The sequence below is a fragment of the Columba livia genome, chromosome 5 (genome assembly GCF_036013475.1).
Source record: "Columba livia isolate bColLiv1 breed racing homer chromosome 5, bColLiv1.pat.W.v2, whole genome shotgun sequence".
NCBI classification, from domain to species: Eukaryota; Metazoa; Chordata; class Aves; order Columbiformes; family Columbidae; genus Columba; species Columba livia.
The window spans coordinates 18,938,077-18,946,008 of record NC_088606.1 but is presented as its reverse complement, the minus strand read 5'-3'; the positions used below and the strand labels follow the sequence as shown (position 1 = coordinate 18,946,008).

At 42.7% G+C, this 7,932-nt stretch overlaps 1 long non-coding RNA gene across 1 annotated transcript; it reads right to left on the bottom strand.

Moving 5' to 3' along the window:
• Window positions 1-538: 538 nt before the first annotated feature.
• On the bottom strand, window positions 539-6,776 carry LOC110361399 (uncharacterized). The gene is made up of 3 exons (XR_010473296.1): window positions 6,575-6,776; window positions 3,281-3,372; window positions 539-3,053 (listed from the first exon to the last, which is right to left on the bottom strand). It is a non-coding gene; the product is annotated as an uncharacterized LOC110361399 (long non-coding RNA).
• Window positions 6,777-7,932: the final 1,156 nt, after the last annotated feature.

Here is a 7,932-nt window from a genome sequence, read left to right as displayed (position 1 = left end):
CATTTCTTGCAGCACATAGTGACAACTGCAGGGAGGAGTGTTCCTCAGACTCTTTGGCAAGTACTGGGGAAGTAGTATCTGAAACTTAGAGGTCACTTCCCTATTATTAAGATACCTTTTACTTTTTCCAAAATGCCAAATTTTCTGGTCACCAAATATCATTTTGCCTTTGATAAAACACCATCCTCTGTCTCTCACAGTCATATTTAATTTCCTCCGTTTTACATTTCACAGTCAAAATGTGCCTTTGATTTCAGTATTGGTCAAGTTGCAGCCGTTCACCCACATAACACCCCTTTGACAGGTTCAGAATATTGGTAGCAAATAACGTACTTCTGCATACTTGTGTTTTGCTATTTGGTTTGTTTTGTCTTTCCCCAAAATGATACTTGTATTTCACTTTCAATTACAATTACATTATTTACTTTCTGAAGCAGCAAATGTTACGATATTATAACATAATTGTTCTCATACTGACTTTTGTGTCTTTCTTGTGTGACCTTTGGTCTTTCTGCTAAATATCTTCAACTCTCTTTTTTCTACACGTTATCATGACTCACCAATTACAATGTTTGCTTCACTTGGTGGAGTCACGGTTATGTTAATTTTGGAATGTACTTTCTAGTGCAGCTGTGATATCATCACTACTGCTGCTGTGTTTTAGCAATCCTAAATTGGGAAGATACAAGAGAAGAGATTTATTAACAGAGGTTAAGTTTCCTTTACTACTACACTTGATATAATGAAAAAGGGAAAAACTGAAAATGGGATGGTAAATATATAATTGAGAAGTTTTCTAGACCACTGGGAATTGCTGTCCCTGCTCAACACACGGGCCTGTGCCCATCCTGGGGCCCCAGTAAACACTGACACACCCAGAAGGCAGAGATCTCTTGCTGGGTAACCTTATAAACATATGAGGTAATTCTTACTTGTTGGTTCAGCACTGGTGAGGTCACATCTCCAGTATGTCCCCAGGAGGACCTGGAACAACCAGGGACATATCAGATGTGAGGATCAAAAGAGATCAGCTGTTTAGAAATCACAATCTGCAAATACAGGCTGAATGAACTGGGGTTGTTTAAACTAAGGGGAAGTCTGAGCTGAGACACAACAGCATCCTTTAAGTACAACCCAGCTGTTGTACAGAGAAAGGAAATAAAGCAATTTCCATGTTCATGATGGATTGGACAGGAAGTAAATGGGGAGAAGTAATGGATGAGAAAGTAATTGCAACAGTGACAATTTGAGAGATTTAGGTTGGATATTAGGAAAACCTTAAACAGGATAGAGATACACTGGAAGAGATTCACTGAGGTGGCAGTAGAATCACCATTAAATGAGGTCTTTAACAACAGGCTAAAACAAACCTCCTTCAGGGTGCATAGCCTGACTTTCAGTCAAGCAGAAAACTGATGCCTTGCAGCCACATCTAGCTTTGTTCCACAAGCCGTGTCTACCACGGCAGTTTCCACACAGGTTCCCACAATCCCAGTGCTCTGTCTTGGCCCTGGTAACTACAGAGAAAACAGTCCTCCACATGTAATTCACCCTCTAAAGGTGGGCAGCATGGGGTTTATTGACTGACAGATGTAGCAGCAGAGATGTCAAACCTCCTGGTACACTGTGCAGAGACACATGATGTTCATATCAGCACGTACACTGTTACATATGCCCTCCCTGAGCCATATTATTTATATGAGCCATTCCGTTCTGCTTGCAGTTATGCAAGTGGGGAGACCTACAAAACACAGCAAGTTCGAAGGGGGCAGTGCCTTGAGCTTGAACAGCACAAGACATGAAAGAAAATACAGTCTTTAGTATCCTGGGAAGCTCCCAAACACTATCTCACTTCAGCCATGCACAGATAGCCTTTATCTGTGCTAAAGAGGAGCACATTTTCTTTCTATCGCAGCAGCAAGATGCCCCAGGGCTGTTGCTTCACCCCTGGTATCATGGCTCTAGAAGAAGCAGCAAGAGAGGTCAGACAGGGCTATAGTTTCTGTAGAGCTACCAACACGCTGCTCAGTTTCTCTGTGTATCTCAACTATGAATCTACTTCTGCATGTCCCCGAGGTGTGCAGATTAAACTTCAGGGCTGTAGCCTGGCTCCAGCAGTGTAGGAGCTGGCACCGGCTGGCTGGGATTGTGACTGTGCACACTCTGCACCCCAGTTCTCTGGGCCGTAGCTCACAGCTTGCTAGGTAAGAGGCATTAGCTGTGACTGGCTGTATTACACTGTGATGGATAGAAGTAGCCCAGCTTCATTTTGTATCCCAGTTTCTACATAACTGTGGAGAGGCTCATTGAACTGCCACTTGCCAGGGGAGGAAAGGAGAGTGCTTTTTAGTATGATCTTTATTTCTTTCCTGGCTGATGCCAGCAGCAGCCACAGCATGAAGCATGGTGACAACTGTGAAGTCCTTTGTTGGCCTGTGGCTTGTAACAATACATACGTTAACTCCCTCAGGCTTTATGAGGATTAATTAGCTAACATTTGTGAAGCTTTGAAGATAAAAAACACTCTGCAAGTGTTAAAGAATTGCTGTCCTGATGTGTCATCAGGATATCGAGGAGTTCCTTCTTGCTCTGCAAGGTGCAGTTACTTCAGGTGATTCTACACAGCAAGCTAATTTATCCCACTTGTGCTAAACTTGGGACTTGATTGGGCAATTATTTCAGTTAAAGATGCAAGAGTCTTCTTTTCATCCCAGGCTCCCCTCACTTACATGGGCCATGGCCCCGCTGCTCCAAGACTGTGTCATGAGCTGTGCTCCTGAAAGGTTTATTTAAGCTTTCCAACACACTTTACTGCAGGAGGAAACACACTGCCGGGATGCCAAGAAGAGCAGATGCAGCACACCTAGCCCTGCCCTCCTCTTCCGCAGCGACAACATGCTGTATTGGTCCAAACATACACCTCCGTGGAGTGGCTTCTCAGGAATCAGGATGCAACTGGAACAGCTTTGCAGCTCAGTTTGTGGCTGACTGCTTGGTTCCAGCCACGCACAACACACCAGTGCTTTGCTTGCGTTGTCCCTCGTATCTCTTCTCTAATAGTAACAGGAAACAAGAGAGACTGTCAGGTTTGGAAACCAATTCACCTATAAAGGCATATACAAATTTCAGAGAATGATAAGGGTATGTGTCTGTAATACACCTTCCTAGACACATACAATCACAAAACGTTTGTAACACATAAGCTGCAGCTCAGACGCCAGTGATCCATCACACAGGGGCTGGACACAATTCACTGCTTCTGGAATATCACCTGGCTCACCTCTGAGCTGAAATCCTTCTCTTCAGAAGTAAGTTAATGATCATTCAACCCTGGATGCTTATAGCTGGTTGTAACTCCATAACAACTGTCACCTATAAAGCATATTAGAAACTAGAAATGAAGTTTGATGAAGGGAGAAAAAAAATCCTCCAAAACAAACAAACTACAATAAAACAACAACAACACAAAACCACTTTTCTAAGCTTTCCAGGAGATGAAAAGCCAATTCCTTGCCTGGCAGTGCAATGGAGGGCCTTCAAGTACTCCACTCAGTCTTAACATTCTGTGGACCAGATTTTACAAAGCTAAGCAGGATCTGGAAGCAGTCTTTAGGTAGTATATTTGGTGGTATCTCTAGGTACCCAATTTCTATCAATACCACTTTGAATCACAAAACTACAATCCAAACTTTACTTAAGAACTTAAATCTCTTCATTTTTCCTTGGTTACTCTGAAGCAAATTTGATTATTAGATTTAAAAATGGCAGAAAATTGAACATATGGCTCATTTTTTCTAAAATACCCTTTGCTCTAGTTGAATGAGGTTGTACTTTCTAAGGGAGATGATGTTTGGAAAGAAGTATGAGGCTTTGCCAAATTCAGGATAGTTTATTCTTTGTCAGTCTCCCTGGGTATAAGGTTTAATATGTGGCATAGGCAAATGCATTTCATCATTCAAACAGAAGTCAACAAAAATTTTGGCAAAGATATGAGACGATGTTACAAATATTATAATTCACAAAATATTGTGTAACTTGGACCTAAAACTAAGCCTGAAGTTCTGAAAGTTTCCTGGTTTGTGCCTTTATCACCCCAAATCTGCTGTTTTATAGAAAGCCAAAGATGCTGGTCTCAACATATTGCATGTCCAAAGTGAGAAGCAGCAGTATCACCTCAAATGTCTGCTGGAAAGAGGGTTTCCTACACCAAATTCATACAGTCATGCTGTAGGACTTCTAAAGCTTGAGATGCACAACTGTTTAAGAATTAGGTGAGGCTGCTTTATGATTTTTCAGCTGATTTTCTTGCTTAGGCTAGAGAAGAGACATCTCTGCGTTTTTACAGGATCTCTTCAGAGCAGTTGCAGAATTGGGACATCAGGCAAAAAATTCTCCAGACTTCTCTGGAGAGGAGGCTAGTGCATAAGCATAAGGCTTCATAATTTTATCCAGAGAAAAGACTTTTGACCTTCTAGTTTTGGACAAACAAGCCATGCTACAGTGTCGCTATTTGAAAACTGGAAGCTCCAGCATTTTTTATAAATCTTCCAAAAGCTTAAAAGCTTCCTGTTATTAGTAGTCAGCTATACAAACATCTTCACAAAAAAAGGGAATAGCAGTAGCTACAGAAAAGAGTTAGACAGATGACCACTCACTCTGTCTCATTGTTTATTTCACAAAGGGACTACCATGTGCTCTCTCAGCCAAAATGGCCCAGATAAGGCAAATCTGCATTTTGTAACCATAACTCGCTGGGACGCAAAGCTAGAAATCCCAGCAGGGCTGTTTCAGCTACAGCAGCATTCCTCTTGCAGTTTCTGGTTTTTATCCCTATGCCATTCACATCTTTTCAGCTCCAAAATGCTTCCTATTTTTAGTACACAATTTGAATTAAACATTAAACAAAGTGGGAAACAGCAGACTGGAAATCACTGTCCCAAGGCACTGCATGCTAATTGCAGACACACTACATGTCTTGGCCCCATTCTCTTTCTACTGAGTTGAATGCAAGTTTAACAGATCTTCCCTCCTTGCTCCTGTACTTGTCTGTTGCCCTTGTTTTGCACAGGGTATAGTCAGTTCCTCCCTTTCCTTTTCTCTTATTTTCCTCTTACTTAATTTCTCATAATGCACTTGCTTTTGGGCTAGTTCTTAATGTGCTTGCACCGATGAAGCTCCTATTGACTAAAATGCTGAGGAACAGCTAGGGGCAGGAGAGGACTGGCAAGGACCGGAGAGGGACAATGACTCTATATAGATGAAAAATTTAAGTGGCACAAATAAAAAGTAAATCTGAAGCATAAAGCTTTTACTCATCCAGAACTGCTTAGAACTTAATAGAAAATAAAGTCTTTGTAAGAACGCATGAGGATACAATCACTGTCACTCACTCTTATTTACAAAGCACAGACGCGTTGCCTGGTGATGCACAGGCGAATAAAAGGGGAAGAGTTTAAATGATGGAAATGCAGAATAACTTCCTGAAACAAGCAGTTATTCCATCAGTATAAATGCCTTCAAAATTGGATCCCTATTCTAAGGGATTAATAGTATTACAGTCTGCTCCAGAGACCTCTGAAATCAGCAGAGATCTTTCAGTGTGTTTTTATCTGTTTTTTGTTTAGCCTCTTTGCATAGACTAAAAACATGACAAGGTACAATAGAGCTGAGAAACAAGGAATAGAGAAGGAAAGTTTTGCCAGAATATTACAGACAACTCTCATTAATTCAAGAGAATTATGATGTCAGGTCCCAAAAGGCTGCAAAATGTTTGATCTAATATGTTCTTTCTAATCCATACTTTATTTTTAAAGTGGAATCATTATGCAAGTGTCATCTGAAAGATCTTCACTGCTTCAATTTGTTGCATTAGCCTTAAAGTTACTGCGTTACTAGAATTCAAGATTCCCAAGGTTAAATAGCAAGTAGCTCTGCCCAGAAACCCCGCAGGTTACATCTCTCCTGGCTATAAAAATCATCAAAAGTCCAGACCCTGGTTCACTGGACTACAGGGCCCAAGCCCACGGCAGCCACACTGCTTGGCTCGGGCAGCTGGTCCATGCAGTATTTTGGTTCCTATCTCCCACACCTCTTGTCTCCGCACGCAGGGACCTTTGAGGACATCCAGCTGGCCTGTCTTATGCTCCGAATCTCCAGCATGGCCTCTGACAAGTGTCCTGCCCACTTTGGGCCCTCAGTGCACAGATTACCCTTTGCGTATGAGCAGATACCCTTTTACACAAAGATGCCCAACTGAGAGACCAGCTCAGAGCAATTTTTCTGAATAAGGCTCAGTCACAACCCTACTATTGCCCTAGACAACACAGCCACCCTCAATTTGGCAAAACCCAGCATGGAGAGAAGCAGTCCATCTCAGTAGGAAAATGTGAATTTGAAAGTCAGAGATACACCATTCCACCCAGCGTTTACAATTGCCAAACACATAGCGCTTTCACGTAAGATGGCTTTGCAAACTACATTAGCAGCAACACACACACATCAGTGATCTGCTGCAGTCTGCCCAGAGGAGCCTAGTGCCATGTGTATACAAAAAATAGTAAAAAAAAACCCAAACCTGCTTTGCTGCAATTCTAAGGGCCTGAGGAACGTCAAGGCCACTTCACATACAACCAGGACACTGTGTGGCTGTACCTTCTGGCCTCTTTGCTGCAAGCCAGGGCCTATTCTTGCTGTGAGTAACACCACAAACAGGATCACAGTGCCCAGTCTCTCATACCAGAGGTGCTCACTATCACCTTAAGCAGGGCTTAGTCCTGAGTGCCCTACAAAAAAGGCAGTAGATGAGCATGAACCCTTACACATTCAACACCTAATGAACAGGGCAGGTGTTTCTATTTGTCTCTGAAGGCACATTTGGAAGATGTGGATGAGCTGAGTCAAGCCAGCTGGGTACTGCTGGCACCTCTATCACTCTTAGGGCTGGGATTTGTGCACTGGCCAGCTTCTCGACACCAGCATGGGTTTAACTGCTTGCAAACCTACTGCAATGAACCACGCAGAAATGCAAACGCAAGTGGAATGTGGGAAAAGGGTGAACTCAGCTTCATCTGACAAGAAAGTTAAAGGTAGCCAGAGAGATGGTTCAGCCACTTAGCTTTTTAAAATAAAGCATTTGGTTCATAAATTCCTGCTGGGTTTGGTAACAGTGTATGAAGATCTCTTTCACTGCAGTTAGCATGTGCAGATCACTGCATACACCAAGTATACAAAATTACCTGCTTGCACACTCAGTGGTTATTTTACAAACCTCAGTATCTTGGTCACCTGAAAAAGTCAAACTGTAACAACCTGTGCAAGGTGTTTGGGCCATGTGCTGAGGCTACAGCCCCAGTCTGTCAAGCCCGTCACACGTGAACTTCCTCATAAACCCAGGGCTAGACACTTTACTTGAAGAAGTAGCCTAGAAGAATATTGCATACAAATAACTCTTCTAATTTTGACAAAGACATTAAACTGTGATGAGGGTTCAAAGAAGGAAGAGGAGGGTTAGAGCATGTTCAAGGAGGTGAATGACCTGAGCTCCTCCCCTAGAGATGGGAGGTTATTGCCAAGTTCCCTTAGTGCAAGTGTCATTGCACAAAGTGCAGTAATGGTGTGAGAAGATCACTGTTTACACAGAAATGAAGCAAAAAAAAAATCTGTTTCCAAACATTGTCTCTTAAGCACACTTCAGTGCCAAGGCAGCCTCTGTGCTGTGGGCATGAGTGCTTTGCAGTGAGCCCTGACTTCTGGTCTCTGGGTTATTTGGGTGGTTCTCCACAACCCTCTCTGTCCTCCTACATGCCCAGGTTTTTTTTCATGGAAAGAAGTATGTGAGGAAAGAGGAGATGTTGGATCTGCAGCTTGTACCTGGGTGTGGGGCTCACAGGGTCCATGGAGCAGACACAGATGGAGCTTAGCAGACCAGCCTCA